The sequence below is a fragment of the Neolamprologus multifasciatus genome, chromosome 18 (assembly GCF_963576455.1).
Source record: "Neolamprologus multifasciatus chromosome 18, fNeoMul1.2, whole genome shotgun sequence".
Taxonomy (NCBI): Eukaryota; Metazoa; Chordata; class Actinopteri; order Cichliformes; family Cichlidae; genus Neolamprologus; species Neolamprologus multifasciatus.
In genome coordinates, this window is record NC_140456.1 from 35,008,054 (window position 1) to 35,023,916 (window position 15,863).

Genomic DNA, 15,863 nt, shown 5'->3' on the forward strand with positions numbered 1-15,863 from the left:
TTAAAACCACACAATGCATCAGTCTATAAAAGTGTTGCTTGTTAAAACTATACTGTCTAGTAAAGTACAGCTTGTCCTTTTTGTGGTGTTCTGACAAACTGTGCGTATGATTGTAATCATGTCGTGTGAGTCATGTAGCTGTGAATGTCAGCTGTCATGGAGATGTTGCAGCAGGTCCTCCTCGGCTCTTCTCTTTGTCCAGTTTGGTTCTGTTTATAAACTAATAATTTGCATTGATTACTGAATACAGAAATGTTTGTTGTTGGTCCATAAAGACACAGAAACGTGTTCATATTTATCATCTCTGTCTCTGAAATAAAGCGAGCAAGTCAGGAATCCATTATGATATCCGTGATGCACTTAGAAATATGTTTCTAAGGTTAAAAAATTCCTATTTTAAACTGACTTTGAGAAATTGGTCTCACCTATTAAACTGGCAAATTGGGCAGAACCAGATGTAGCTGCATGTTTCGATGTACTAACTGAAACATAACAGAAACCCTCGTCCTTTTATTTAAACACATGGGTGAACAGTAGTGATCTGTAGTCATTGTGTTTGACCTGTACCCCAAATTTTAACTTTGTGTCTGTATCTTCAGACTCAGGATATAAAGCATCTTACATTATTTCATCTGAGAAGGGATCCACTTGCTGTTCAGTCCAGTGTGGGTGGGGGGTGGGGGGGGAGCTATTGCCAGGAGGAATTTTTCGAGGACTTCCTCAATCTCATGGACAAGTCCTCTGTGGAGGATAAGGAGGATGACTCGCCCATCACCATGCCAAGGTCACTAAGGTGGTTAAGCAACTTCTCATGGGCCCTGGGGTGGATGAAATCTACCCTGAGTTTCTTAAGGCACTGGCATTTGTAGGGCTGTCCTAGTTGACAGGCCTTTGTTGGTGCCCCTGGATTGGTGGTTGCCATGCTGATAAACTTGAAACTTATCATTCAGCCTTATTTTGGACTGTGTACAGAACTGTGCAAAGGTTTTGAGACAGCCCTTAGACTTGAACCAGACTTTCTTGTATTCTTTTAAAGCAGTCTTGGACAATAGTTCTACTGGCTCTCTAAACTCTTCCTTAGATGTTTGATGTTTTTTAACTCATGTTCAGTCCAGTCCTTGGGCCTGGCCATTTCCAGAGTAATGCCTTTTTATTAAGCTCCTAAAACTCAACACAAAGCAATGTGATTGTGCTGTGTAACCATGTTTACATAGTAGAAACAAGTAAACAAACATTTCCTTAACTAAGTAGAAAAATTTGTGATTTTTACTATATATAATAATAATAATAATAATAATAATAATAATAATAATCCTACTTTTCTTATTATTATTATTACTAGCTGTATTATGTGTACTCATATAAACATCTGCAGCATGACAGACAACAGACACAGAGAGACAGACGTGTGGCCAAAGTTACCACACTAACAGCACCTGAAGGACAATTGGCTGACTGCTTTTCCTAACTCTGTTTTTAAGCTTTGTGATATAGAAGTTACAATTAAGCTGGAGTCAGATATATTAGAAACATATTCTTCTGGTCACAGAGACAACATATGAATCATTCTAAATCTAACCAAAGACTCAACACTGTCCATGCACCTGAGCATTCATTTGATTTTTATATCCATAGCTTATGAAACATCTTATGTAAGTTCCCCTCTCATAACCAACTCTAATCTTTTCCTGTAATTATGCTATATTATCATATACAACTTTCTCTGTTGACACAAGGTTATACCAGTTCAGTGAGGCTTGGTGCTTTAACCTCTTAAGCCCCAAGCCTACCTGATCTCCTGCTTTTTGCCCCCGTATCAGGGGGCGTTGGGGCTTAAGAGGTTAAGTATTAAAGTATTAGCAGGAGTGAAGTATTGCTAAAAGTATTTAAAGTAATGTAAGGCTTGAGCGCAGAAAACAAAACAAAAAAAGCAGTTGGCCAAAAGCATTGGATTTGCATTAGAACTAAACAAATGAAAATATTTAAAAAATATTCATCATACCAGAACTAAATAATATGCCATAGTATTTCTTAGTTAGAAGTAGTGACTTCCAGGATGGTGACATGATCTCTAAGACACTCAGCAGCCAGTACAAATCCCACCTCGGCTATTTGGTCTAATTTGTTGTTAGATGTATTTACACTTGTACAGTTACTTGCAGTTGCGCGACTGCTTATTTGTATCATAATGAAGCTCTCCTATCAGTTCAGAAACATCTGGATGAGCCTCTATCCCCAGTCACCTTGACCACTTCCTCTTCCTGCAGGTCACATCCTGTCTGTCTTTATAACAACACCCTGTTACTCATCCTTCCTCAGCATGCACTGTGTTTGTACAAAGAAGCATCATGTGCACTGGAATTAGGTCATTTTTTCGGTCCCTCCTCTAAGCACCAAGTAAATACCACCAACAGGTAATTGTGTTAAAGCAAATCATACTGAGACCGTGGTCATACATCACCTAACCAAAGTAATCTGATTGAATCAGAAAACAGTGGTTTGGCATTGTGTCCATGTGATGCTCAGCTGAAAGATGACAACAGCATGGATGATAACATTAATATCCTCATTCTGCATGGTATTTCTTTTTTCTTTTCTGAAATGACCTTCTTTTATTTCAACCATTGTTTACATGACTGAAATAAATTGAGCAAAAGAATAAGTGGAGAAGAAGAAACAAACCAAAAGATTAGAGTTCCTTAAAATCAGCAAATGTTCACCCTCTGTCCTGTTTGTTCATTGGCTCTCACTGCTGTGTGTGTTGGATGGGATTACTTGGGCAACACCAAGTTCAATTGCAAGTCAACATATCCATCATTAAGAGTTAAAAACTTTATCTTGTAGCTGTTTGTCTAAAACAACTGTGTAGCGATAATAATAATAACAACAACAATGGTGGAGCAGGTCCTATCTACATCGGGAGGTCAGTGGTTTCTCCCTGGCTGCTCCAGTCTGCATGCCAAACATCATTGGGAACGTCATCAACCCCAAGTAACTCTCTGATCTATACATCGGACTATGAATGCATGTGTATGTTAGAATATGCACTTGTGAGAAACTGGGGCCGATCACCAAAACGGCCACAGACTGAAAAATCAGCCCGAAATGAGCCAAAAATTGCACTGTGTATGCCCAGCATAACACATTTCACCTCTCATCTGAGAACCTTTGTTGGTTCTAAAACTAAACGGTGGAAGGTCCCAGGTATGTTCTTTTACCTGCCCATGAAGGTTTCCAAGGCAATCTCAAAATGTGACATATACAGATTGCGTGGCAGGGACTGTGCAGTCAATGGCATTACTCAATGATCATGAGAGTGACTCCTTCACAAAATCAAAAACGTTCATTTTTGTAGTTTCAAGCCTTTGCTACTGACAAGCTCCAACAGGGAGGACTCCAGAGGGACTGCACACAGTGAATGAGAAAAAAGGGTTCCCAGTCATCCAGGTCATGGTAGTCTGATGAGCTTTGAAAGAAAGCAGCTGGAATTCTTTAAGTTCCTTGAAGACCTTTCACCTCTCCTCTGAGAACATTCGTTAGATCTAAAACTAAATGTTGGAGAGTCCCAGGTATTTAAACCCCAGAGGGGGTTGTCTTTACCAGGGTGGTTGACCAACTATGAAACACATCACATGAGCCAAGATGTGAAAAAAGGCGTGGGTAATTATCAGCAGAGGTTTCGGGTGAAACCATTATGAGACCTTGACATATGTAGTTTAATGTCTTTACACCGAAATTGAATGGCCTCAATTTCGATCAGACTTTGTGATCTCTAATAGCCCTTTTCCACTTGCACCTACCTAGCTTGGCTTAACTTGACTCAGTTCGATCTTTAGAGTTTCCATTAGGTGATAGTACCTGGTAACAGGTATTTTTTAGTACCTGCCCAGTAAGGTTTCCAAGGCAATCTCAAAATGTGACATATACAGATTGATTGGCAGGGACTGTGCAGTCAATGGCATCACTCAATGAGTCATGAGAGTGACTCCTTCAAAAAATCAAAAACGTTAATTTAGAAAGACAAATTGGTGTCACAGATCACATTGAAAGGTTTGGCACACAACACATTTACAACGTCCCAGAAGCAATGTGACTTGCCAAAGAATTTCATGAAGCTAAGGGCTTGAGATGTGAAGGGGGCTCGTCCGGGATTTGAACCCGGGACCTCTCGCACCCAAAGCGAGAATCATACGCCTAGACCAACGAGCCACAGGAAGCCTGTGCTTAAGTATGGAACTCTGAAATGATAGACTTAAATCTGCCTTCAAATTCAAGCAGGAATGTTTTTAAACTCTCTTCAGTATTCATTTTTGTACTTTCAGGCCTTTGCTACTTACAAGCTCCAACAGGGAGGACTCCAGAGGGACTGCACACAGTGAATGAGAAAAAGGGGTTCCCAGTCATCCAGGTCATGGTAGTCTGATGAGCTTTGAAAGAAAGCAGCTGGAATTCTTTAAGTTCCTTGAAGACCTTTCACCTCTCCTCTGAGAACCTTCGTTAGATCTAAAACTAAATGTTGGAGAGTCCCAGGTATTTAAACCCCAGAGGGGGTTGTCATTACCAGGGTGGTTGACCAACTATGAAACACATCACATGAGCCAAGATGTGAAAAAAGGCGTGGGTAATTATCAGCAGAGGTTTTGGGTGAAACCATTATGAGACCTTGACATATGTAGTTTAATGTCTTTACACCGAAATTGAATGGCCTCAATTTCGATCAGACTTTGTGATCTCTAATAGCCCTTTTCCACTTGCACCTACCTAGCTTGGCTTAACTTGACTCAGTTCGATCTTTAGAGTTTCCATTAGGTGATAGTACCTGGTAACAGGTATTTTTTAGTACCTGCCCAGTAAGGTTTCCAAGGCAATCTCAAAATGTGACATATACAGATTGCGTGGCAGGGACTGTGCAGTCAATGGCATCACTCAATGAGTCATGAGAGTGACTCCTTCACAAAATCATTTTAGAAAGACAAATTGGTGTCTCAGATCACCTTGAAAGGTTTGGCACACAACACATTTACAATGCCCCAGAAGCAATGTGACTTGCCAAAGAATTTCATGAAGCTAAGAGCTTGAGATGCGAAGGGGGCTCGTCCGGGATTTGAACCCGGGACCTCTCGCACCCAAAGCGAGAATCATACGCCTAGACCAACGAGCCACAGGAAGCAAGCGCTTAAATCTGGAACTCTGAAATTATAGACTTAAATCTGCCTTCAAATTCAAGCAGGAATGTTTTTAAGCTCTCTTCAGTATTCATTTTTGTACTTTCAGGCCTTTGCTACTGACAAGCTCCAACAGGGAGGACTCCAGAGGGACTGCACACAGTGAATGAGAAAAAAGGGTTCCCAGTCATCCAGGTCATGGTAGTCTGATGAGCTTTGAAAGAAAGCAGCTGGAATTCTTTAAGTTCCTTGAAGACCTTTCACCTCTCCTCTGAGAACCTTCGTTAGATCTAAAACTAAATGTTGGAGAGTCCCAGGTATTTAAACCCCAGAGGGGGTTGTCTTTACCAGGGTGGTTGACCAACTATGAAACACATCACATGAGCCAAGATGTGAAAAAAGGCGTGGGTCATTATCAGCAGAGGTTTCGGGTGAAACCATTATGAGACCTTGACATATGTAGTTTAATGTCTTTACACCGAAATTGAATGGCCTCAATTTCGATCAGACTTTGTGATCTCTAATAGCCCTTTTCCACTTGCACCTACCTAGCTTGGCTTAACTTGACTCAGTTCGATCTTTAGAGTTTCCATTAGGTGATAGTACCTGGTAACAGGTATTTTTTAGTACCTGCCCAGTAAGGTTTCCAAGGCAATCTCAAAATGTGACATATACAGTTTGATTGGCAGGGACTGTGCAGTCAATGGCATCACTCAATGAGTCATGAGAGTGACTCCTTCAAAAAATCAAAAACGTTAATTTAGAAAGACAAATTGGTGTCACAGATCACATTGAAAGGTTTGGCACACAACACATTTACAACGTCCCAGAAGAAATGTGATTTGCCAAAGAATTTCATGAAGCTAAGGGCTTGAGATGTGAAGGGGGCTCGTCCGGGATTTGAACCCGGGACCTCTCGCACCCAAAGCGAGAATCATACGCCTAGACCAACGAGCCACAGGAAGCCTACGCTAAAGTCTGGAACTCTGAAATGATATACTTAAATCGCCCTTCAAATTCAAGCAGGAATGTTTTTAAGCTCTCTTCAGTATTCATTTTTGTACTTTCAGGCCTTTGCTACTGACAAGCTCCAACAGGGAGGACTCCAGAGGGACTGCACACAGTGAATGAGAAAAAAGGGTTCCCAGTCATCCAGGTCATGCTAGTCTGATGAGCTTTGAAAGAAAGCAGCTGGAATTCTTTAAGTTCCTTGAAGACCTTTCACCTCTCCTCTGAGAACCTTCGTTAGATCTAAAACTAAATGTTGGAGAGTCCCAGGTATTTAAACCCCAGAGGGGGTTGTCTTTACCAGGGTGGTTGACCAACTATGAAACACATCACATGAGCCAAGATGTGAAAAAGGGCGTGGGTCATTATCAGCAGAGGTTTCGGGTGAAACCATTATGAGACCTTGACATATGTAGTTTAATGTCTTTACACCAAAATTGAATGGCCTCAATTTCGATCAGACTTTGTGATCTCTAATAGCCCTTTTCCACTTGCACCTACCTAGCTTGGCTTAACTTGACTCAGTTCGATCTTTAGAGTTTCCATTAGGTGATAGTACCTGGTAACAGGTATTTTTTAGTACCTGGTAACAGGTATATTTTAGTACCTGCCCAGTAAGGTTTCCAAGGCAATCTCAAAATGTAATATATACAGTTTGATTGGCAGGGACTGTGCAGTCAATGGCATCACTCAATGAGTCATGAGAGTGACTCCTTCACAAAATCAAAAACATTTTAGAAAGACAAATTGGTGTCACAGATCACATTGAAAGGTTTGACACACAACACATTTACAATGCTCCAGAAGCAATGTGACTTGCCAAAGAAATTCATGAAGCTAAGAGCTTGAGATGTCAAGGGGGCTCGTCCGGGATTTGAACCCGGGACCGCTCGCACCCAAAGCGAGAATCATACGCCTAGACCAACGAGCCACAGGAAGCCTGTGCTTAAATCTGGAACTCTGAAATTATAGACTTAAATCACCCTTCAAATTCAAGCAGGAATGTTTTTAAGCTCTCTTCAGTATTCATTTTTGTACTTTCAGGCCTTTGCTACTGACAAGCTCCAACAGGGAGGACTCCAGAGGGACTGCACACAGTGAATGAGAAAAAAAGGGTTCCCAGTCATCCAGGTCATGGTAGTCTGATGAGCTTTGAAAGAAAGCAGCTGGAATTCTTTAAGTTCCTTGAAGACCTTTCACCTCTCCTCTGAGAACCTTCGTTAGATCTAAAACTAAATGTTGGAGAGTCCCAGGTATTTAAACCCCAGAGGGGGTTGTCTTTACCAGGGTGGTTGACCAACTATGAAACACATCACATGAGCCAAGATGTGAAAAAAGGCGTGGGTAATTATCAGCAGAGGTTTCGGGTGAAACCATTATGAGACCTTGACATATGTAGTTTAATGTCTTTACACCAAAATTGAATGGCCTCAATTTCGATCAGACTTTGTGATCTCTAATAGCCCTTTTCCACTTGCACCTACCTAGCTTGGCTTAACTTGACTCAGTTCGATCTTTAGAGTTTCCATTAGGTGATAGTACCTGGTAACAGGTATTTTTTAGTACCTGGTAACAGGTATATTTTAGTACCTGCCCAGTAAGGTTTCCAAGGCAATCTCAAAATGTAATATATACAGTTTGATTGGCAGGGACTGTGCAGTCAATGGCATCACTCAATGAGTCATGAGAGTGACTCCTTCACAAAATCAAAAACATTTTAGAAAGACAAATTGGTGTCACAGATCACATTGAAAGGTTTGACACACAACACATTTACAATGCTCCAGAAGCAATGTGACTTGCCAAAGAAATTCATGAAGCTAAGAGCTTGAGATGTCAAGGGGGCTCGTCCGGGATTTGAACTCGGGACCGCTCGCACCCAAAGCGAGAATCATACGCCTAGACCAACGAGCCACAGGAAGCCTGTGCTTAAATCTGGAACTCTGAAATTATAGACTTAAATCACCCTTCAAATTCAAGCAGGAATGTTTTTAAGCTCTCTTCAGTATTCATTTTTGTACTTTCAGGCCTTTGCTACTGACAAGCTCCAACAGGGAGGACTCCAGAGGGACTGCACACAGTGAATGAGAAAAAAAGGGTTCCCAGTCATCCAGGTCATGGTAGTCTGATGAGCTTTGAAAGAAAGCAGCTGGAATTCTTTAAGTTCCTTGAAGACCTTTCACCTCTCCTCTGAGAACCTTCGTTAGATCTAAAACTAAATGTTGGAGAGTCCCAGGTATTTAAACCCCAGAGGGGGTTGTCTTTACCAGGGTGGTTGACCAACTATGAAACACATCACATGAGCCAAGATGTGAAAAAGGGCGTGGGTCATTATCAGCAGAGGTTTCGGGTGAAACCATTATGAGACCTTGACATATGTAGTTTAATGTCTTTACACCGAAATTGAATGGCCTCAATTTCGATCAGACTTTGTGATCTCTAATAGCCCTTTTCCACTTGCACCTACCTAGCTTGGCTTAACTTGACTCAGTTCGATCTTTAGAGTTTCCATTAGGTGATAGTACCTGGTAACAGGTATTTTTTAGTACCTGCCCAGTAAGGTTTCCAAGGCAATCTCAAAATGTGACATATACAGTTTGATTGGCAGGGACTGTGCAGTCAATGGCATCACTCAATGAGTCATGAGAGTGACTCCTTCAAAAAATCAAAAACGTTAATTTAGAAAGACAAATTGGTGTCACAGATCACATTGAAAGGTTTGGCACACAACACATTTACAACGTCCCAGAAGAAATGTGATTTGCCAAAGAATTTCATGAAGCTAAGGGCTTGAGATGTGAAGGGGGCTCGTCCGGGATTTGAACCCGGGACCTCTCGCACCCAAAGCGAGAATCATACGCCTAGACCAACGAGCCACAGCAACCCTGTGCTTAAGTCTGGAACTCTGAAATGATAGACTTAAATCTGCCTTCAAATTCAAGCAGGAATGTTTTTAAGCCCTCTTCAATATTCATTTTGGTACTTTCAGGCCTTTGCTACTGACAAGCTCCAACAGGGAGGACTCCAGAGGGACTGCACACAGTGAATGAGAAAAAAGGGTTCCCAGTCATCCAGGTCATGGTAGTCTGATGAGCTTTGAAAGAAAGCAGCTGGAATTCTTTAAGTTCCTTGAAGACCTTTCACCTCTCCTCTGAGAACCTTCGTTAGATCTAAAACTAAATGTTGGAGAGTCCCAGGTACTTAAACCCCAGAGGGGGTTGTCTTTACCAGGGTCGTTGACCAACTATGAAACACATCACATGAGCCAAGATGTGAAAAAGGGCGTGGGTAATTATCAGCAGAGGTTTCGGGTGAAACCATTATGAGACCTTGACATATGTAGTTTAATGTCTTTACACCGAAATTGAATGGCCTCAATTTCGATCAGACTTTGTGATCTCTAATAGCCCTTTTCTACTTGCACCTACCTAGCTTGGCTTAACTTGACTCAGTTCGATCTTTAGAATTTCCATTAGGTGATAGTACCTGGTAACAGGTATTTTTTAGTACCTGGTAACAGGTATATTTTAGTACCTGCCCAGTAAGGTTTCCAAGGCAATCTCAAAATGTGACATATACAGATTGCGTGGCAGGGACTGTGCAGTCAATGGCATCACTCAATGAGTCATGAGAGTGACTCCTTCACAAAATCAAAAACATTTTAGAAAGACAAATTGGTGTCACAGATCACATTGAAAGGTCTGGCACACAACACATTTATAATGCCCCAGAAGCAATGTGACTTGCCAAAGAACTTCATGAAGCTAACAGCTTGAGATGTGAAGGGGGCTCGTCCGGGATTTGAACCCGGGACCTCTCGCACCCGAAGCGAGAATCATACGCCTAGACCAACGAGCCACAGGAAGCCTGTGCTTAAATCTGGAACTCTGAAATTATAGACTTAAATCTGCCTTCAAATTCAAGCAGGAATGTTTTTAAGCTCTCTTCAGTATTCATTTTTGTACTTTCAGGCCTTTGCTACTGACAAGCTCCAACAGGGAGGACTCCAGAGGGACTGCACACAGTGAATGAGAAAAAAGGGTTCCCAGTCATCCAGGTCATGGTAGTCTGATGAGCTTTGAAAGAAAGCAGCTGGAATTCTTTAAGTTCCTTGAAGACCTTTCACCTCTCCTCTGAGAACCTTCGTTAGATCTAAAACTAAATGTTGGAGAGTCCCAGGTATTTAAACCCCAGAGGGGGTTGTCTTTACCAGGGTGGTTGACCAACTATGAAACACATCACATGAGCCAAGATGTGAAAAAAGGCATGGGTAATTATCAGCAGAGGTTTCGGGTGAAACCATTATGAGACCTTGACATATGTAGTTTAATGTCTTTACACCGAAATTGAATGGCCTCAATTTCGATCAGACTTTGTGATCTCTAATAGCCCTTTTCCACTTGCACCTACCTAGCTTGGCTTAACTTGACTCAGTTCGATCTTTAGAGTTTCCATTAGGTGATAGTACCTGGTAACAGGTATTTTTTAGTACCTGCCCAGTAAGGTTTCCAAGGCAATCTCAAAATGTGACATATACAGATTGCGTGGCAGGGACTGTGCAGTCAATGGCATCACTCAATGAGTCATGAGAGTGACTCCTTCACAAAATCAAAAACATTAATTTAGAAAGACAAATTGGTGTTACAAATCATATTGAAAGGTTTGGCACACAACACATTTACAATGCCCCAGAAGCAATGTGACTTGCCAACGAATTTCATGAAGCTAAGAGCTTGAGATGCAAAAGGGGCTCGTCTGGGATTTGAACCCCGGACCTCTCGCACCCGAAGCAAGAATCATACGCCTATACCAACGAGCCACAGGAATCCTGCGCTTAAGTCTGGAACTCTGAAATGATAGACTTAAATCGTCCTTCAAATTCAAGCAGAAATGTTCTTAAGCTCTCTTCAGTATTCATTTTTGTACTTTCAGGCCTTTGCTACTGACAAGCTCCAACAGGGAGGACTCCAGAGGGACTGCACACAGTGAATGAGAAAAAAGGGTTCCCAGTCATCCAGGTCATGGTAGTCTGATGAGCTTTGAAAGAAAGCAGCTGGAATTCTTTAAGTTCCTTGAAGACCTTTCACCTCTCCTCTGAGAACCTTCGTTAGATCTAAAACTAAATGTTGGAGAGTCCCAGGTATTTAAACCCCAGAGGGGGTTGTCTTTACCAGGGTCGTTGACCAACTATGAAACACATCACATGAGCCAAGATGTGAAAAAAGGCGTGGGTAATTATCAGCAGAGGTTTCGGGTGAAACCATTATGAGACCTTGACATATGTAGTTTAATGTCTTTACACCGAAATTGAATGGCCTCAATTTCGATCAGACTTTGTGATCTCTAATAGCCCTTTTCCACTTGCACCTACCTAGCTTGGCTTAACTTGACTCAGTTCGATCTTTAGAGTTTCCATTAGGTGATAGTACCTGGTAACAGGTATTTTTTTAGTACCTGCCCAGTAAGGTTTCCAAGGCAATCTCAAAATGTGACATATACAGATTGCATTGCAGGGACTGTGCAGTCAATGGCATCACTCAATGAGTCATGAGAGTGACTCCTTCAAAAAATCAAAAACATTTTAGAAAGACAAATTGGTGTCACAGATCACATTGAAAGGTCTGGCACACAACACATTTACAATGCCCCAGAAGCAATGTGACTTGCCAAAGAATTTCATGAAGCTAACAGCTTGAGATGTGAAGGGGGCTCGTCCGGGATTTGAACCCGGGACCTCTCGCACCCGAAGCGAGAATCATACGCCTAGACCAACGAGCCACAGGAAGCCTGTGCTTAAATCTGGAACTCTGAAATTATAGACTTAAATCTGCCTTCAAATTCAAGCAGGAATGTTTTTAAGCTCTCTTCAGTATTCATTTTTGTACTTTCAGGCCTTTGCTACTGACAAGCTCCAACAGGGAGGACTCCAGAGGGACTGCACACAGTGAATGAGAAAAAAGGGTTCCCAGTCATCCAGGTCATGGTAGTCTGATGAGCTTTGAAAGAAAGCAGCTGGAATTCTTTAAGTTCCTTGAAGACCTTTCACCCCTCCTCTGAGAACATTCGTTAGATCTAAAACTAAATGTTGGAGAGTCCCAGGTATTTAAACCCCAGAGGGGGTTGTCTTTACCAGGGTCGTTGACCAACTATGAAACACATCACATGAGCCAAGATGTGAAAAAAGGCGTGGGTAATTATCAGCAGAGGTTTCGGGTGAAACCATTATGAGACCTTGACATATGTAGTTTAATGTCTTTACACCGAAATTGAATGGCCTCAATTTCGATCAGACTTTGTGATCTCTAATAGCCCTTTTCCACTTGCACCTACCTAGCTTGGCTTAACTTGACTCAGTTCGATCTTTAGAGTTTCCATTAGGTGATAGTACCTGGTGACAGGTATTTTTTAGTACCTGCCCAGTAAGGTTTCCAAGGCAATCTCAAAATGTGACATATACAGATTGCATTGCAGGGACTGTGCAGTCAATGGCATCACTCAATGAGTCATGAGAGTGACTCCTTCAAAAAATCAAAAACGTTAATTTAGAAAGACAAATTGGTTTCACAGATCACATTGAAAGGTTTGGCACACAACACATTTACAATGCCCCAGAAGCAATGTGACTTGCCAAAGAATTCCATGAAGCTAAGGGCTTGAGATGTGAAGGGGGCTCGTCCGGGATTTGAACCCGGGACCTCTCGCACCCAAAGCGAGAATCATACGCCTAGACCAACGAGCCACAGCAAGCCTGTGCTTAAGTCTGGAACTCTGAAATGATAGACTTAAATCTGCCTTCAAATTCAAGCAGGAATGTTTTTAAGCCCTCTTCAGTATTCATTTTGGTACTTTCAGGCCTTTGCTACTGACAAGCTCCAACAGGGAGGACTCCAGAGGGACTGCACACAGTGAATGAGAAAAAAGGGTTCCCAGTCATCCAGGTCATGGTAGTCTGATGAGCTTTGAAAGAAAGCAGCTGGAATTCTTTAAGTTCCTTGAAGACCTTTCACCTCTCCTCTGATTACCTTCGTTAGATCTAAAACTAAATGTTGGAGAGTCCTAGGTATTTAAACCCCAGAGGGGGTTATCTTTACCAGGGTCGTTGGCCAACTATGAAACACATCACATGAGCCAAGATGTGAAAAAAGGCATGGGTAATTATCAGCAGAGGTTTCGGGTGAAACCATTATGAGACCTTGACATATGTAGTTTAATGTCTTTACACCGAAATTGAATGGCCTCAATTTCGATCAGACTTTGTGATCTCTAATAGCCCTTTTCCACTTGCACCTACCTAGCTTGGCTTAACTTGACTCAGTTCGATCTTTAGAGTTTCCATTAGGTGATAGTACCTGGTAACAGGTATTTATCAGGTACTATCACCTGGTAAATATGGCGGATGTAGCAGGTGGTGGTGCAGACGTAGCTCCGACTTTCAAACGGTCACGATTAAAACCAGAGATATATAAAACAACTGATGGAAGGGTAATTGTAGAGGATGAACTACTTAATTTCCTTGCTGTAAAAATCAAAACTTTAAGTCAGGATGAAATTGTGTTTTTGGCCACGAACACATTTGAATCCGAGGGGATTGAAGCCTCCAAGAAAGTTTTGTTTGAACTCTGCCCCACTACCTCACAGCGGTGCGTCGGATATAAAGGACAGCATAAAGACGCCAACAATATTAAACTCTGTCTTAAAGTGCTGAATGAGTGTGGGGAGAATATCCCAAGATTTGTATCTCATCACCTGGATGATTTGCCGCCTGTTACATACTCCAGCATGGATGTGTGTTGTCTACTACGGCGAATGGACCAGCTGTTTGCTGAGGTGGGTGCTTTAAAACATGTAGTTAAACTACAGGCGGATGTCTGCGAGCAAGTCATGACCAATGCTGTGGAGGTCGACCACCGTGTGACTGCTCTTGAGTGTCGGCCTGAGGTACCGGCTGAGCCTGTTACGCTGAATGCTCAGGGGTCGGGGACCGCTTCCCACTTTCCCCTGGGGAAACACGCAGAGGAGCGGTGGGGGAGTCGAAGTAAAGGCGGCCCGCGCGGAAGGCAGGAAGCCGGAGCTTTGGCTGCTTCAAGGTCTGGGACAAGCACAGTGTCAGCGTTTTGTCCGGAGATGTTGCTAAGTGGTCAAGATCGGGCTCCGACGACAGCCTCAGGTCGTAATATGGAAACTACTGCAACGACGGAGGATCCCGTTGAGACAGTGCTTTCTACATGCTCCCCACAATGGAGTAAAGTTGTGAAAAATGGCAAGCCTCGTCACAAGCTGGAGAAGGTTAATTCGGGTTCAGGAATGCATGCTGTTACCACTGGACACAATAAGAGGCCTGGACCTGTATCGATTATTGGCACTGGAGCTGTGAGTACAATCAGAACTGTGAAAACTAAATTGCTGAGCGTGTTTGCCACTAAATTTGCCCTGGATGTAGATGCAGAAACTCTTGCTCTGTATTTGAGAGAGAAACTCAAAAGAGATGTGACCTGTCAAAAAGTTGCTGGTAAACGTAGCAGGTTCGGCTCTTTCAAGGTTACTGCTGAATGTAATGATGTGGGTGAAATGTACAATCCTGAACTCTGGCCTGAAGGGGCTCTGGTCCGGCGTTTTTATGAACCTCGTAAGACCGGTACGGTGGTGCCAAGCTCAGGGGATCCAGCAGGGGAGATAACTGCGCCTTTTGGTACCAATGTATCAACATGATGATGTCTATTAGGATATTATCTTACAACTGTCGTGGTCTACGTTTGGGACAGAGTGCAGGGGACAAAGCTCGACGGATTGTTGTGGACAGTCTGCTTGCAGAATGTGACATTTTATGCTTGCAGGAGACATGGTTGTCCAAACAGGACCTGGGAAAACTTAACTGTCTAAATGCAAGTTTTTTGGGAGTGGGGGAATCAACAACTGATCTCAGCACAGCTATAGTCAGAGGCAGAATACCTGGAGGGGTTGCTGTGCTCTGGGATAAAAAAATAGACCCTGTGATAAAGCCCATTAGACTGGATGTAGACTGGTGTATTGGTATACAATATACACAGAACAATAGTGGTTTTATCATTCTTAATATTTATACTCCCTATGAATCTTGTCAAAATGAGCAAGAATACCTCAGTAGGCTGGCTTTTATTAATGCATTTATTCAAGACAACGATACTTACAGCATATATGTTTTGGGTGATTTTAATGCTGATCTCACAGACAGCAGTTCTCGGTTTGCTAACCACTTAACTCACTTTTGTCAAGTTAATAATCTTATCTTGTCTACCAAAGTGTTACTGCCTGCAGATAGCTATACATACATAAGTGAAGCCTGGCATAGTACATCATGGCTGGACCACTGTATCTGTACAGCTGATGGGCATGCAGCTTTAGCAAACATGACTATTAGGTATGAGGTAACTGTGTCAGATCATATACCTTTTGGTTTTACTGTGAATGTGGAACAAATGCCAGCAACAACTGGGAATAATATTACTAATATTGCTACCAGTGTAAAATTAGACTGGTCAGCATGTAGTGAAGATGATTTCTTAGCTTATCATAGTAATACCGATATACATCTGAACAATATTTCTTTGCCCAAAGAAGCTCTTTTGTGCAAGGATGTCAACTGTAAGAATACTGTGCATAAACATTTACTCTGCTCAATGTATGATGATATAGTGACTGCTCTGTATGAAA

The 15,863-nt window shown here is 42.2% G+C and overlaps 8 non-coding genes across 8 annotated transcripts; all 8 read right to left on the reverse strand.

Moving 5' to 3' along the window:
* Nucleotides 1-4,137: 4,137 nt before the first annotated feature.
* On the reverse strand, nt 4,138-4,209 carry trnap-ugg (transfer RNA proline (anticodon UGG)). The gene has a single exon. It is a non-coding gene; the product is annotated as a tRNA-Pro (tRNA).
* An 880-nt stretch (nt 4,210-5,089) lies between these two features.
* On the reverse strand, nt 5,090-5,161 carry trnap-ugg (transfer RNA proline (anticodon UGG)). Its single transcript has one exon. It is a non-coding gene; the product is annotated as a tRNA-Pro (tRNA).
* An 889-nt stretch (nt 5,162-6,050) lies between these two features.
* On the reverse strand, nt 6,051-6,122 carry trnap-ugg (transfer RNA proline (anticodon UGG)). Its single transcript has one exon. It is a non-coding gene; the product is annotated as a tRNA-Pro (tRNA).
* A 910-nt stretch (nt 6,123-7,032) lies between these two features.
* Nucleotides 7,033-7,104, reverse strand: trnap-ugg (transfer RNA proline (anticodon UGG)). The gene has a single exon. It is a non-coding gene; the product is annotated as a tRNA-Pro (tRNA).
* A 1,873-nt stretch (nt 7,105-8,977) lies between these two features.
* trnap-ugg (transfer RNA proline (anticodon UGG)) lies at nt 8,978-9,049 on the reverse strand. Its single transcript has one exon. It is a non-coding gene; the product is annotated as a tRNA-Pro (tRNA).
* Nucleotides 9,050-9,959: 910 nt separating this feature from the next.
* trnap-cgg (transfer RNA proline (anticodon CGG)) lies at nt 9,960-10,031 on the reverse strand. Its single transcript has one exon. It is a non-coding gene; the product is annotated as a tRNA-Pro (tRNA).
* A 1,848-nt stretch (nt 10,032-11,879) lies between these two features.
* Nucleotides 11,880-11,951, reverse strand: trnap-cgg (transfer RNA proline (anticodon CGG)). Its single transcript has one exon. It is a non-coding gene; the product is annotated as a tRNA-Pro (tRNA).
* An 889-nt stretch (nt 11,952-12,840) lies between these two features.
* On the reverse strand, nt 12,841-12,912 carry trnap-ugg (transfer RNA proline (anticodon UGG)). Its single transcript has one exon. It is a non-coding gene; the product is annotated as a tRNA-Pro (tRNA).
* Between the last annotated feature and the right edge of the window lie 2,951 nt (nt 12,913-15,863).